We start from the raw sequence: 16,089 nt of genomic DNA on the forward strand, positions 1-16,089 counted from the left end.
TATTTTCTTTTCTTTTTTTTTTTTTTTTTGAGACGGAGTCTCGCTCTGTTGCCCCGGCTGGAGTGCAGTGGCCAGATCTCGGCTCAGTGCAAGCTCTGCCTCCCGGGTTTACGCCATTCTCCTGCCTCAGCCTCCGGAGTAGCTGGGACTACAGGCGCCCGCAACCTTGCCCGGCTAGTTTTTTTGTATTTTTTTTTAGTAGAGATGGGGTTTCACTGTGTTAGCCAAGATGATCTCGATTTCTTGATCTTGTGAACCGCCTGTCTCAGCCTCCCAAAGTGCTAGGATTACAGGCTTGAGCCACCGCACCCGGCCTGTATTTTCAGTAGAGACAGGGTTTCACCATGTTGGTCAGGCTGGTCTCGAACTCCTGACCTTAGGTGATCCACCCACCTCAGCCTCCCAAAGTGCTGAGATTACAGGCATGAGCCACAGCACCCAGCCTATTTTTTATTTTTGAGACAGAGTCTCGCTTTGTCACCCCGGCTAGAGTGCAGTGGCACAATCTCGGCTCACTGCAACCTCTGCCTCCTGGGTTCAAACGATTCTCGTGCCTCAGCCTCCTGAGTGGCTGGGATTACAGGCATGCACCACCACGCCCGTAATTTTTTTATTTTTAGTATAGGTGGGGTTTCACCATGTTGCCCAGGCTGGTCTTGAATTCCTGACCTCAGGTGTTCCACCTGGCTCAACCTCCCAAAGTGCTGAGGTGTGAGTCACTGCACCCAGCCTTTTTGCATATTTTAAAACATACTCTGAGAACACAAGTGAATGGAAGATTGGACTTTGTTTTTGTACAGAACTTTGCCCACAGTTTAACCATTTCAGAGAATCACAGCACTGATAGCAGCTTCTCTCCCAAGTTCAGGTCCCCAAAAGAGCATCCTCCACCATCGGGGTTGGTGGCTGGGTGTCTGTGATGCTTCCCATGCAATGTGAGCAGTTGCCCACTGTCTCCTGGACTCCTAAGACCCTTCCCTCACAATCCTAAGACAGTAATGGCTTTTCACTGTGATGGCGTTAGTGACATAAAAGCCACTGTGGGCCGGGTGCAGCGGTTAGCACCTGTAATCCCAGCACTTTGGGAGGGTGAGGCGGACAGATAGCTTGAGCCCCAGAGTTTGCCCAGACCAGCCTGGGCAACATGGCAAGACCCCGTCTCTACAAGTAATAATAACAAAATTATCTGGGCGTGGTGGCATGCACCTATATCCCAGCTACTCAGGAGGCTTAGGTGGGAGAATTGCTTGTGCTGGGGTGGTCAAGACTGCAGTGGGCCATGATTGCGCCATTGCACTCCAGCCTAAAAAAAAAAAAAAAAAAAAAGCCACTGTGGGTGAAACTGCTGGAACTTCAGGAAGCAAGGCAGCGGCCGCGAACTGGGTAGGTCTCTGTGCGCTCCCCTAGGTAAGCACTTGCAGGGAAAAAACATGCCTGTGTCACTTAAGTACTCACCCTTTTGATCTACTGTGTGATGAAGCAGGCATGCACACAGAGTGCCTACTCCAGAGCAGGGGGGCTGGCTCGCAGAAACAGCTTGTTAGAGGTGGAGCCACATGACCCTCTGGTCTGGGGAACACCGTTTATTTTATTTTTTTAATTAATTGTATTTATTTATTTATTTATTTTGAGATGGAGTCTTGCCCTGTCACCTAGGCTGGAATGCAATGGTTCGATCTTGGCTCACTGCAACCTCCGCCTCCTGGGTTCAAGCAATTCTCCTGCTTCAGCCTCCCAAGTAGCTGATATCACAGGCACACACAACCAGGCCAGGCTAATTTTTGTATTTTTAGTAGAGACGGGGTTTCACCATGTTGGTCAGGCTGGTCTCGAACTCATGACCTCATGATCCGCCTGCCTCAGCCTCTCAAGGTGCTGGGATTACAGGCGTAAGCCACTGCGCCCAGCTGGAGAACACTGTTTATACGGGAAAGAACAACGAACAGACACATGATGGGTATTCAGATCTGGGCATTTGGCAGACACATTTTCTCATAAATGAGCAAAGTGAGCCTGTCCCTTCAAGAAATGGAAGCATTTGTTGCCAATGATAAAGTTGGAGCTTGGAGCTTTCAAGGGAAAATTAGAATTTTGGAAAATCTGTATACACCACCACAAGTTTGACAACTTCTCAATATTTAAAGATTTTTCTGATGCGATGGATGGCAGTGCTAACAAATGCTATTTTTTTTTTTTTTTTTGAGACGGAGTCTCACTCTGTTGCCCAGGCTGGAGTGCAGTGGCTGGATCTCAGCTCACTGCAAGCTCCGTCTCCCCGGTTTACACCATTCTCCTGCCTCAGCCTCCCAAGCAGCTGGGACTACAGGCGCCCGCCACCTCCCCCCGCTAGTTTTTTGTATTTTTAGTAGAGACGGGGTTTCACCGTGTTAGACAGGATGGTCTCGATCCCCTGACCTCGTGATCCTCCCGTCTCGGCCTACCAAAGTGCTGGAATTACAGGCTTGAGCCACCGCGCCTGGCCACAAATGCTATATTTTGACACTGTTCAGTGACATGTCATCGTTTGGAAGATGTATGCGATTTAATGGGTACCAAATTTCAAAATGGCCACATGATGCTGCAAATCATGTGTGGATAAAACAGCCATTCACAGTACAAGATAGGCCAGGTGCAGTGGCTCATGCCTGTAATCCCAGCACTTTGGGAGGCTGAGGCAGACAGATCACTTGAGGTCAGGAGTTCGAGACCAGCCTGGCCAACATGGTGAAACCCTGCCTCTACTAAAAACAGAAAAAGTAGCCAGCCATGGTGGCGCGTGCCTGAAATTCCAGCTACTCAGGAGTCTGAGGCGGGAGACTCACTTGAACCCAGGAGGTGGCGGTTACAGTAAGCCAAAATGGTACCACTGCACTCTAGCCTGGGCAACAGAATGAGACTCCTTCTCCAAAAAAAAAAAAAAGGACAAGATAGGCCCGTGCATTTTAATAAAGCATTGATATGGTTTCAGATTCTACATTATAACCAACCTTAAAGAAACAGTTGCTTGTTACATTTTGGTGTAGCATTAAAGAAGAATATTTACAGTTATCTGAAAAAGCTATCAAAATACTCATCTTTTTTTCCAACTGCGTGTTTGCAGGAAGCTGGATTTTCTTCAATCAAAACAATATATTGCGGGGCACAGTGGCTCACACTTGTAATCCCAGCAGTTTGGGAGGCTGAGGCGGGCGGATCACCTGAGATCAGGAGTTCAAGACCAGAGTGGCCAACATGGTGAGACCCCATCTCTACTAAAAATACAAAAAAATTAGCTGGGTATGGTGGCACACGCCTGTAATCCCAGCTCCTCGGGAGGCTGCGGCAGGAGAGTTGCTTGAACCTGGGAGGCAGAGGATGCAGTGAGCCGAGATTGCAACATTGCCCTCCAGCCTGGGTGACAAGGGCAAAACATTGTTTCAAAATAAAAAATTAAATAAAAATTTAAAAACTCCCAGCATATTGCAACAGACTGAATGCAGAAGTAGAAATGAGGCTCCCACAGTTAAGACAGTTGCTTGAGAGTTTTGCAAAAGTGTAAAACAACGCTATTTTTCCTCACTAAATTTCTCTTTGTTTTGGAAATGAAGATATTTTTCGTAAAAATATGTTGTTTATGTTTACATGTAATGAGTTCATTATTCCTTTTTGATAAATTAATAAATATCTGGGTCCTCAATAATTATTTTTAAAATTTTTTTGTAATTTAAAATACAGATGAGGGCTGGGCACGGTGGCTCACGTCTGTAATCCCAGCACTTCGGGAGGCTAAAGTGGGCAGATCACTTGAGGTCGGGAGTTCAAGAACAGCCTGGCCAACATGGTGAAACTCTGTCTCTACTAAAAATACAAAAATTAGCCGGGCGTGGTGGCACGCGCCTGTAAACCCAGCTACTCAGAGGCTGAGGCAGGAGAATCGCTTGAACCCAGGGGCCAGAGGTTGCAGTGAGGGGAGATCTGCCCTCTAGCCTGGGCGACAGAGCAAGACTCCTTTTCAAAAAAACAAACATGTAGCAATGAAGCCATTAAAATAATTTATTTTTTATTTCTTTTTCTTTTTGTATGAATCGACTTTTGGTAAGAAAAAATAATCTACTTTTTTTTTTTTTTTTTGAGACGGAGCCTCACTCTGTCGCCCAGGCTGGAGTGCAGTGGCCAGATCTCAGCTCACTGCAGACTCCGCCTCCCGGGTTCATGCCATTCTCCTGCCTCAGCCTCCCCGAGTAGCTGGGACTACAGGCGCCCGCCACCTCGCCCGACTAGTTTTTTTTGTTGTATTTTTTAGTAGAGACGGGGTTTCACCGTGTTAGCCAGGATGGTCTCTATCTCCTGACCTCATGATCCACCCATCTCGGCCTCCCAAAGTGCTGGGATTACAGGCTTGAGCCACCGCGCCCGGCCAATAATCTACTTTTTAAAGAGCTGGGTTTAGGTGGTGGGACACATATTGGGTGCAACAATGTTGAGAACACTGCCCTCTGGTGGTTACTTCCAGTATAGTACCAGACAAGAGGGGAAGCTGCGCTTGCTATTCTAGGACTGACCACGAGACGGCAGAAGAACACAGTATTTGCTTTTCTATTTCTGTTATTCTTGCTTTTCTATTTCTGTTATTTTTGCTTTTCTATTTCTGTTATTCTTGCTTTTCTATTTCTGTTATTCTTGCTTTTCTTTTTCTTTTCTATTTCTATTTGCTTCTTTTCTATTTTCTGTTCATTCTTTTCTGTTTTTTTTTAAATTTAAGTGTAGCTAAGGGGACTTGCTATGTTGCCGAGGCTGATCCCCAACTCCTGGGGTCAAGTGACCCTCCCACCTTGGTTTCTCAATGTGCTGGGATTATGGGCATGAGCCACCATGCCTGACCCAAAACCGTGTTTCTAGTCTCTAGGTTGATCCTCAAAGCCTCACACTCAGATGGGTGCCCAGGGATTGGGGCAGGAGTGACCTCACAGAGCTGCCCGCAGTAATGATGCCTGAAGTGCTCCAGTTAGCAGGCTAAGCCTTGTCTTCTCTGCCTCTACAGGAACTCATAGGAGCCCTAGGGAAGGCCACATCCCGGACCCCTAAACCCAGAGAGACAGAACGCAGACCTGGGCGGCAAGGACTCAGTAAGTTATTGGGTGCCAAACCTGGCCACCACTGTGCTTGGCTTTAGGAAAACTTGACATCTATAAAATTTTAATCTCTAGCAGGTGCTCAAAAAAGCCATTCACTCCTTCATGTAACCAAGAAAAGATGTTTGAGCACCTACACAGTGCCAGGCACTGTCCGAGTCACTGAGGACACAGTGAGGAGCAAAAGGGGCCCAGGTCCTGTCCACATGGGACTTATAATTTGGTGAGGGAACAAAAAGTTTAGTCTCAAAAAACCAAAGTTAGGTTAGATGCTGTGAAAAAGGATGGGGTTCTTTAAGGGCATCTGAGAGAGGGGTCTTGTTTATTCTGAGAGCCAAAAAGAAGCATAAAGGTTGTTATGGTTTGGATGTTTGTCCTCCAAATCTCATGTTGAAATGTGATTCCTGGCCAGGCTCAGTGGCTCACACTTGTAATCCCAGCACTTTGGGAGGCCAAGGCAGGCAGATCACTTGAGGTCAGGAGTTCGAGGCCAGCATGGACAACGTGGTGAAACCCCATCTATACTAAAATTACAAAACTTAGCTGGGCATGGTGGCACTCAAGAGGCTAAGGGAGGAAAATAACTTGAGCCTGGGAGACAGAGGTTGCAGTAAGCCGAGATTGTGCCACTGCTCTGCAGTCTGGCCGACAGAGCAAGACTCTGTCTCAAAACAAACAAACAAAACTACATCTTAACTTAACTTAGTCCCCCCGCTTTTTTTTTTTTTTTTTTTTTTTTGAAACAGGGTCTCAATCTGTCCCCCAGGCTGGAGTGCAGTGGCCGGATCTCAGCTCACTGCAAGCTCCGCCTCCCGGGTTCACGCCATTCTCCTGCCTCAGCCTCCCGAGTAGCTGGGACTACAGGCGCCCGCCACCACGCCTGGCTAATTTTTTGTATTTTTAGTAGGGACGGGGTTTCACCGTGTTAGCCAGGATGGTCTCGATCTCCTGACCTCGTGATCCGCCCGCCTTGGCCTCCCGTCTTGGCAACTTTTTAACATTTCATTGTTCAGTCTCTCTCTCTTGCCCAGGCTGGAGTGCAGTGGCGGGATCTCGGCTCACTGCAACCTCCACCTCCCACGTTCAAGCGATTCTCATGCCTCAGCTTCCTGAGCAGCTGGGATTACAGGTGCCCACCACCATGCCTGGCTGATTTTTGTATTTTTAGTAGAGACAGAATTTCACCATGTTGGCCAGGCTGGTCTCGAACTCCTGACCTCAGGTGATTCACCCACCTCGGCCTCCTAAGGTGCTGGGATTACAGGCATGAGCCACTGCGCCCGGCCCAATTCTGCTCTTAAAGGACTCTGATGCATTCTTCAGTATGCCAACTCCATTTTTCAGCTCCAGAAATTCTGCTCTGGGTGCTTTTAATTATTTCAATCCTTTTGTTAAATGTATCTGATAGAATTCTGAATTCCTTCTCTGTGTTATTTTGAATTTCTTTGAGTTTCCTCAACCAGAATTCTATCTGAAAGGTCACAGCTCTCTTTCTCCAGGTTTGGTCCCTGGTGTCTTATTTAGTTCATTTGGGGAGGTCATGTTTTCCTGGGTCATGCTGCTAGTAGATGTTCTTCGGTGTTTGGGCATTGAAGAGTTCGGTATTTATTGTAGTCTTAATTGTCTGGGCTTATTTGTGCCCATCTTTTTTGTTTGTTTGTTTGTTTTGAGACCAAGTCTCCCTCTGTCACCCAGGCTGGAGTGCAGTGGTGCTATCTTGGCTCACTGCAACCTCTGCCTCCTGGGTTCACGCAGTTCTCTGTCTCAGCCTCCCAAGTAGCTGGGATTACAGGCACCTGCCACCACGCCTGACTGATTTTCGTATTTTTAGTAGAGATGGTGTTTCACCATCTGGCCAGGCTGGTCTTGAACTCCTGGCCTCGTGATCCACCCGCCTCAGCCTCCCAAAGTGCTGGGATTACAGGCATGAGCCACTGCGCCCAGCTGTACCCATCCTTCTTAGGAAGACTTTCCAGATATTGAAAGGACTTGGGTGTTGTGATCTAAGCTGTATCTGCTTTAGGGGGCACCCCACACCCAGTAACGCTGTGGTTCTTGCAAACTCATAGAGGTACTGCCTTGATGGTCTTAGACAAGATCTGGCCGAATTCTCTGGATTACTAGGCAGAGACTCTTATTCTCTCCCTAACTTTCTCTCAAATAAATGGAGTCTCTCTCTCTCTCTGCTCTGAGCCACCTGAAGCTGGGGGTAGAGTGACACAAGCACCCCTGTGGCCACCACCACTATGACCGTGCTGCAGACCCGAAACCAGCACAGCAATGGGTCTTGCCCAAGGCCGGCTGTAACCACTCCCTGGCCACTGCCTATGATTGCTCAAGGGCCTGGGGCTCTGCAATCAGCTGGTGGCAAAGCCAGCCAGGCCTGTGTCCTTCCCTCCAGAGCAGTGAGGTCCCCCAGGTCCCAGGCAGGTCCAAAGATGCCTTCTGCAAGCCAGGGACTGGAGTCCAGAACCTTACAAGTCTACCTGGTGTTCTATTGTACTGTGGCTGAGCTGGCACTCAAACCACAAGACACAGCCCTACCCGCTCTTCCCTCCCCTTTCTAAAGGCAGAGGAGCCTCACCCTGTAGCCACCACCACCACAGGCCCGCAGGGAGTTCTGCCAGAGTTCCCTTAAGGCCCAAAAGCTCTTCAGTCAGCTTGTGGTGAATGCTGCCTGGCCTGGGACTCACCCAGGGCAGTGGGCTCCTCTCTGGCCCAGGGCAGGCCCAGAAATGCCACCCAAGAGTCAAGTCCTGGAATTGGGGACCCCTCTGTGGCTGTGCCTGGACCTGAAGTGCAGGACAAAGTCCCCTTTACTTTTCACTCTGCTTTGCTCAAGTGGAAGGAACCTCACCCCACAGTCACCACAACTGGGAATGTGCTGGGTCTCACCTGAAGCCAGCAAGACCCAGAGGCTCACTGAGGCCCTCGATGTAGCTCCTGGGCATCGCCACTGGTTATTCAGGCCCCAAGGCCTCTTCAGCTAGCAGCAGGTGAATGCTGCCAGGACTGGCTCCTTCCCTTCAAGGCAACAGGTTCTCTTCCTGCCCAGGGTGTGTATAGAAATGTCATCTGGGCGCTAGGGCCTGGAGGTGGGGTCTCACAACTCTGACTAGTCCCCTATCCTGCTGTGGCTGAGCTGGTAGTCAACATGCGAGACAAGTCCTCCCCACTCTTCCCCTCTCCTCTCCTCAAGAGGAGGGAAGGGGTCTCTTTTGGAGCCGTGAGCTGTGCAGCCTGGGGTTAGGGGAGGGGTGATGCCAGCACGCCCTCGGCTGCCCCAGCTGATGTCTCAATAGGTCGTGTGTCCTGCCCCCCGGCTGGCTGAGTGATTTTGAGTGACCTTGGACAAGTCGTGTCACCACTCAGAGACAGATAATGGGTATGAATCACACATTCATTCAACAAACACTTCTTGGGAGCCCATTGTTGCCCAGGCCTGTTCAGGACACTGCACAGGTAGCCAGGAGCAGGACTCTCGCTGTGTTTCCAGGCTGCCCAGTCTAGTGGAGAATCAGGACACAGACATGGACAGGTGGTCACGCTACTGTAGTGTGCACAGAGGGACCCAGCACGGTAGCCTCGGGGACGTAGGAGCTCTTGCAAACCAACTCCTGGGGACTCGGCCCAAACCCTTCGCTGGCCAGTCCTTCCTGGAGGCCATGATCTGCTGCAGCCAGTAAGCCTGGGGCGGTGGATGGGTGCAGCCAGCCTGGGGTAGGAGGGGATGGCACAGATGCCCTCCGTCCCTGATCCCCGGGCATCCCTGGAAGTGGCTTTGGGGAACAAGTCCCTCGAATACCCTTGAGATTATTTTGCCATTTGCTCTTTTTCTTGAATATGACGGGGGGTGGGAGGGCGGCAGATATGTGGCCATTACAGTTTGCCCTGCTTGCCCTCCCTCTCTCCCTCCCCGTTCCCATCTTCCCTCCCTCCCCCTCCCATTTGCAGAGCCCCTTACACGTTTTCCCAAAGCAGCAGCCCTGTGACGTCCTTTGGATCAGACAGTTGAAAAGCAATAGCATCCATTAAATGTTCACTGTTGGAAAGCAGAAAGGACTGTCACCCCTAATCTTGCTCCTCAGAGAGAACCACTGAGAATATCTTGGAAAATAGACATCTAGTTTTTTTTCTCTATGTGTATTCATTTTATTTTATTTTATTTTATTTTATTTAGTTAGTTAGTTAGTTAGTTTGTTAGTTAGTTAGTTAGTTTTTGAGACAGAGTTGTGCTCCTGTTGCCCAGGCTAGAGTGCAATGGCGTGACCTCGGCTCACCACAACCTCCGCCTCCTAGGTTCAAGCGATTCTCTTGCCTCAGCCTCTCGAGTGGCTGGGATTACAGGCATGTGCCACCGCACCCCTCTAATTTTTGTGTGTTTTTTTTAGTAGAGACGGGGTTTTTCCATGTTGGTCAGGCTGGTCTTGAACTCCCTACCTCAGGTGATCTGCCTGCCTCGGCCTCCCAAAGTGCTGGGATTACAGGTGTGAGTCACCGCGCCCAGCTTTATTGTTATTTTTTAGTTTTTGAGACGGAGTCTCAAAAACTAAAAGTCTCTGTTGCCCAGGCTGGAGTGCAATGGTGCCATCTCGGATCACTGCAGCCTCTGCCTCCCCAGTTGAAGCGCTGGGCACAGTCACTTTGGGAGGCCAAGGCAGGCAGATAACCTGAGGTCGGGAGTTTAAGACCATCCTGGCCAATATGGCAAAACCCTGTCTCTACTAAAAATACAAAAATTAGCTGGGCGTGGTGGCTCACACCTGTAGTCCCAGCTACTCAGGAGGCCGGGGCAGGATAATCACTTGAACCCAGGAGGTAGAGGCTGCAGTGAGCTGAGATCATGTCACTGAGCTCCAGCCTGGGTGACAGAATGAGACTCTGTCTCAAAAATAATAATAATAATAAAAAATAAAAATTGACATACAGTTTTACACTATAGGGTCACATTGTATATATTGTTTCATAACTTTGCAATCCATGCGGTTCCTGTTTAAAGAGAGAGAGACTGAGGCAGAGAGGGTGGAGTTACTGTCAGAAAATGTTGGGGCACAGTGGGGCATGAACCCCTGTTCCTGTCCTGTCCCTCGGGGGCCTTGAAGCAATTCCAGGGCCCACCTGGAGCAGGTAGGGCAGAGGCTGATAGCCCATTGGAGTTACAGGCCTGCCCTCTGCCTGCTCTCCAGATGGTGCAGGACATGGAGCCTCTGTCAGCCGTACAGTGTGACGGAGACCCAGCCCCCAACATGAGCAATTCCAGGGCCCACCTCACATCCCCTCCTGGACACACATCTGGGCTGAATGCCGTCGTCCAGGCAAAGCATCCCAGGGTTTTCTCTCAACAAAGAGTTCAGAAATCACCCCCAGACCCCACCACTCTACACGTGGTCCAGTAAGAAGGGAAATGCCTCTCTTTACCCAGCAGCTCCCAGCACCGCCCTCCCCTCCTGCCATACCTGCTGCATTCTAACTCCTTACCAGTTTGGGGCATAGTCTTCCCAAACTTCCCCCAAGTTTAAGTAGACATCACTTTACAGGTAAGTGTATAGATAGTTCACAGAAGAATACGTTTTTTCCTACTTAAACATGAGATTAGGCTGGGCGCAGTGGCTCATGTCTATAATCCCAACACTTTGGGAGGCCGAGGAGGGTGGATCACCTGAGGTCAGGAGTTTGAGACCAGCCTGGTCAACATGGTGAAACCCCGTCTCTACTAAAAATACAAAAATTAGCTGGGTGTGGTGGTGCATGCCTATAATCCTAGCTACTTGGGAGGCTGAGGCAGGAGAATTGCTTGAACCTGGAAGTCAGAGATCGCAGTGAGGGGAGATCATGCCACTGCAGTCCAGCCTAGGCGACCAAGCAAGACTCCATCTCAGGAAAAAAAAAAAATAAATTAGTGTTTTAAAGCCAGGCGTGGGGATGTACACCTGTAGTCCCAGCTACTTGAGAGGCTGAGGCAGGAGGACCACTAAAGCTCAGGAGTTTGAGACCAGCCTGGGCAACATAGTGAGACCCCCATTTAAAAAAAAATTTTAATGGGATTATGCTCTTAATATTGATCTGTATTTTTTTCACTCAGTAATATACTATGAACATTTTTTTCAACTCAGTATTGATAGATTTACTTTATCCTTTTCCAATGACTGCATAGAATTTCATTGCATGGACATAGCATAATTTATTCACTCAGTTCACAATTGATATATAGCTATACATATAAACATAGACATAAATATAGATTGATATTACTTTCAGTTTTCTTATTTTTTAAAAAACTTTTATTTTAGGTTCAGGAGTACATGTGCAGGTTTGTTATATCGGTAAACTTGTGTCACAGGGGTTCGTTGCACAGATTATTTCGTGACCCAGGTACTAAGCCCCGTACCCAGTATTTATTTTTTCCTGATCCTCTCCCTCCTCCCCACTCTCCACCCTCTAGCAGGCTCCGGTGTCTGTTGTTCTCTATGTGTTTATGTGTTCTCATCATTTGGCTCCCACTCACGAGTGAGAACATGCAGTATTTGGTCTTCTGTTCCTGATTTAGTTTCCTAGAAATAATGGCCTCTAGCTCCATCCATGTTCCCAGAAAGGACATGATCTCTCTCTCTTTTTTTTTTTTTTTTGGGAGGCGGAGATAGAATTTTGCTCTTATTGCCCAGGCTGGAGCGTAATGGTGCCATCTCGGCTCACTGCAACCTCCACCTCCCAGTTTCAAGCAATTCTCCTATCTCAGCCTCCCAAGTAGATGGGATTACACCACAACGAGGTAATTTTGTAATTTTAGTAGAGACGGGGTTTCTCCGTGTTGGTCAGGCTGGTCTCGAACTCCCGACCTCAGGTAATCTACCTGCCTTGGCATACCAAAGTGCTAGGATTACAGGCATGAGGCCCCTCGCCCAGCTGATCTCATTCTTTTTTATGGCTGCATACTTTCAGTTTTCTTTATTACAATATTACAGCAAACATTAACATCTACACCTGTAACTATATATTTGTATTAATCTCTGACATTGTCATGCTTTATTTCTATAGGGTCAACTTCTGGAAGTGGGATGGCTAATTCAGAGGGGATGTGGATTTAAAATGTTAGTACCTGCTGTCAACTTACTCTCCTAAATTTACACCCCCATGCATAGGCTCCCCAGCCCTAGATGTAAAATGTTTTCTGCCTTTAAAAATAACTGCTCTCAGGAGGCCAAGGCGGGCGGATCACGAGGTCAGGAGATCGAGACCATCCTGGCTAACACGGTGAAACCCTGTCTCTACTTAAGATACAAAAAATTAGCCTGGTGTGGTGGCGGGCGCCTGTAGTCCCAGCTACTCGAGAGGCTGAGGCAAGGGAATGGCGTGAACCCGGGAGGCGGAGCTTGCAGTGAGCCAAGATCACGCCACTGCACTCCAGCCTGGGCAACACAGCAAGACTCCATCTCAAAAAAAAAAAAAAAAAATAGCTGCTCTCCCGTCCTTTGCAAGGCCCAAGGTTGCCCAGGTGAAAACACATCAGCCCCAGCAGGCAGGGAGGAGGCTGAGGGAGGCAGGTGTGGATCATGGGAGCTGCACCTCCTTATCTGAAGAACCTGGGACTGTGTTAGCTCAGGGGCAAAGCGTTTTGCTGATGTGATTAAGGTTAAGGACCTTAAGATGTGGAGATAATGCTGGATTAACTGGGTGGGCCCAAACTAACCACACACGTCCTTAAAAGCTGATAACCCTTCCTAGCTGTGGTCAAGAGAGGCGAAGTTGCTGGCTTTGAACATGGAAGAGGCCGTGGGCCAAGGAACGTGAGCAGCCTCTAGAACTGGGAAAAGGCCAAAAAATGGCCTCTCCCCTAGAGCCTGCGGGAGCACAGCCCTGTCCACACCTGGATTTTAGCTCAGTGAGACCTGTGTTGGACTTCTGGTCTTTAGAACTATAAGATAATTAATTTATGGTGTTTTAAACCACAAAGTTTGGGATTATTTGTTACAGCAGCAACAGAAATTAAATACAGTAGACACGGAACTGCCTATTCACCTGGCCAGATTTCTCAGGACCTGGGAGGCCAGGTAGGCCTCTCTGGCTCCAACTCCTTCAGGGAACACCCCTTTAGCCACCACTTCTCACCACACCCAGCACGAAGCAGGCACTATCCTGCTGTACTGATTCTCCCACCAAGAAGGCCCGGCTGCCTCCCTTTGGACTTGGCCTTCAGATCCTTCCAGCCCAGCCCCTACACTCTCCCCACCTGCCTTCCAGAGCCCAGTCAACCCTCAGGGAGCACCTCTTCCTTGAACACAGTGCGATTGGGCTCACCTGTGCTTCCTCTTTTGTTGGGAGGATGGGGGAGCAAAGAGAAGCATAGGATACCCTCTCTCCTCTCCTGAGCCCTGAATCCATGTGGGGCACACAGACCCACAGAGAACAAGGGCTCATGTGCATGGCCAGGCCCTTCTCCAGGTGAGCACCAGCCTTGAAGGGCAAGACAGCGTTGCTCTTCTGTGTCTTCAAGAGCTTTTACTTGATTTGGGTGGTAACGTACCTAAGCGGATGCTTTTAATGGCCCTGTCACGTCCCTTCAGCCCCCGATGACAGCCACAGCTATGGTGGACCACTGTAAGTGGATGCTGACGGTGGCTCATCCCTCGAAGCTTACCCTCTGTGGCCCTCCACTCCTCTGTCCCAGGACTTTTTCAAAAGCCACAGGATCTTGCTGGGCCCCTGGGCAAGCACGGCCTGGTAGGGTGGGGAAGCTGATCCCCAGGCCATCCACAACCAGTGCGGAGAGGAGCCAGGGGAGGCATCCCAGCCTCCCACACTGAGATGGACCATTCTGGGCCAGGTGTGATGCCTTGTGCCTGCAATCGTGCTACTCAGGAGGCTGAAGCAGGAGGATGGCTTGACCCTAGCCAGGGGTTCAGGATGGATCATTCTGGGATGACTTCTGTATGAGACAAGCAGCCTCAATCACACACCTTTTATCAGCATTTACACTGTCCCTGTAGCAGCCCCTCCCTTCCTCACCCCTGCTTCCTGGGAGGACCCTGATAAACTCTTGCACCCAAGTCTTTGTCTGAGGCTCTGCCTCCAGGGGAAGCTGTAAGGGTCTCCAGGGTCATAGGAATTTAATCAACCTGAACAATCCACTTGTTTTATAGCCTCCTGCCCTGCAGCCTGTTTCTTCCTAAACCCCGTGTGGAATGCACTCACCTACTTGGTTAAAATCAGCTCCTGGCCGGGCATGGTTGCTCATGCCTGTAATCTCAGCACTTTGGGAGACTGAGGCAGGCAGATCATGTGCAGCCAGGAGTTCGAGATCAGTCTGGGAACATGGTGAAACCCCGTCTCTACAAAAGATACAAAAAGTGGCCAGGTGCAGTGGCTCACACCTGTAATCCCGGCACTTTGGGAGGCCAAGGCAGGTGGATTACTTGAGGTCAAGAGATCGAGACCATCCTGGCCAACAAGGTGAAACCCTGTCTCTACTAAAAATACAAAAACTAGCTGTGTGTGGTGGCGCGCAGGAGAATCTCTTGAACCCAGGAGGCGGGGTTCAAGGTTGCAGTGAGCCAAGATCGTGCCACTGCACTCCAGCCTGGTGACAGAGCAAGACTCCGTCTCAAAAAATAAAATACAAAATACAAAAATCAGCTGGGTGTGGTGGCTAATTAATTAGTTCCAGCTATTTGGGAGGCTGAGGTGGGAGGATTGTTTGAGCCTTGAGCCTGGGAGGCGGAGGCTGCCGTGAGCCAAGATTGTGCCACTGCATTCCAGTCTGGGCAACAGAGTAAGATCTTGTCACCAAAAAAAAGAGGCCAGGTGCGATGGCTTACACCTGTAATCCCAGCACTTTGGGAGGCCGAGGCAGGCGGATCACGAGGTCAGGAGATCGAGACCATCTTGGCTAACACGGTGAAACCCTGTCTCTACTAAAGATACAAAAAATTAGCCTGGTGTGGTGCCAGGTGCCTGTAGTCCCAGCTACTCGAGAGGCTGAGGCAGGAGAATGGTGTGAACCCGGGAGGTGGAGCTTGCAGTGAGCCGAGATTGCACCACTGCACTCCAGCCTGGGCGACAGAGCGAGACTTCGTCTCAAAAAAAAAAAAAAAGTCAGCCCCTGACAGAGCCCTCAACTTACAGATGAACCCAAGTGACCTCTCCTCATGAGCCTGCTACAGTCTCCACTTGGGAGAAGCGACGGCTTCATCACCATTGCATGCGGCCCAGGTGCTGGCGTGATGGCTCACTGCATCTACGCCACTGGGGCCCCGCCTCTACGCACAACCACACACCCTCTCCCCTCTCCTCGCCCGATAAAACCCTCCTGTCACTGTCCCTGGAAGAGACACTGCTTTAGAGAATTCTCCCAGTGTCCTTACTCACGCTAAGTAATAAAATGCCTATTGTTCAAAACAAACCCTGGGTTTTTTCTTGCAGGTAACAAACCCAAACTAAGGTGCTCAGGAACAATCACAACCAAAATTTGAGTATCTTGTGTACCAGAAGTATCAATAAGGGCCCTGAGACCCAGCAAAGTCACCCCCACAACATACAAGTGTGGGAGATGGTTTCAGTCTAAGCCAGACCAGAGAGACCAAACAACCGAATGCAGCCAAGAAACTTGATTAGATCCTGGATCAGGAAATAGAAAAGACACTTTAAGGGAAAAGTTGAAGAAATGTGAATGTCCTGCGGACTGCATGTTTGCTGATCTTATTGAATTAATGTTATTCTTGGGTGTCATGATGGTTCTGTAGGAGGATGTCTTTGTTCTTAGGAGATGTACACCTTCGTGTTTATGGGTGAAGGGCCAAGGGATTGGCACGTTACTTTCAAACTAGAAAATAGAGAGACAGAGACCAGATGTGGTGGCTCTCGCCTGTAATCCCAGCAGTTTGGGAGGCCAAGGCAGGCGGATCACCTGAAGTCGGGAGTTCGAGACCAGCCTGACCAACACGGAGAAACCCTGTCTCTACCAAAAATACAAAAATTAGCCAGG

At 49.4% G+C, this 16,089-nt stretch overlaps 1 long non-coding RNA gene across 1 annotated transcript in view; it reads left to right on the plus strand.

Annotated features, from left to right (window-relative positions):
• LOC111537769 overlaps positions 1-15,559 on the plus strand; it is a 19,993-nt gene extending 4,434 nt beyond the window's left edge. Inside the window, exons 5-7 of the long non-coding RNA XR_002730112.1 lie at positions 3,101-3,234; positions 5,021-5,105; positions 15,231-15,559. This is a non-coding gene — a long non-coding RNA (uncharacterized LOC111537769). The remainder of the gene's footprint in view (positions 1-3,100; positions 3,235-5,020; positions 5,106-15,230) is intronic.
• The last annotated feature ends 530 nt before the right edge of the window (positions 15,560-16,089 follow it).

Source organism: Piliocolobus tephrosceles, chromosome 9, assembly GCF_002776525.5.
Source record: "Piliocolobus tephrosceles isolate RC106 chromosome 9, ASM277652v3, whole genome shotgun sequence".
Lineage (NCBI taxonomy): Eukaryota > Metazoa > Chordata > Mammalia > Primates > Cercopithecidae > Piliocolobus > Piliocolobus tephrosceles.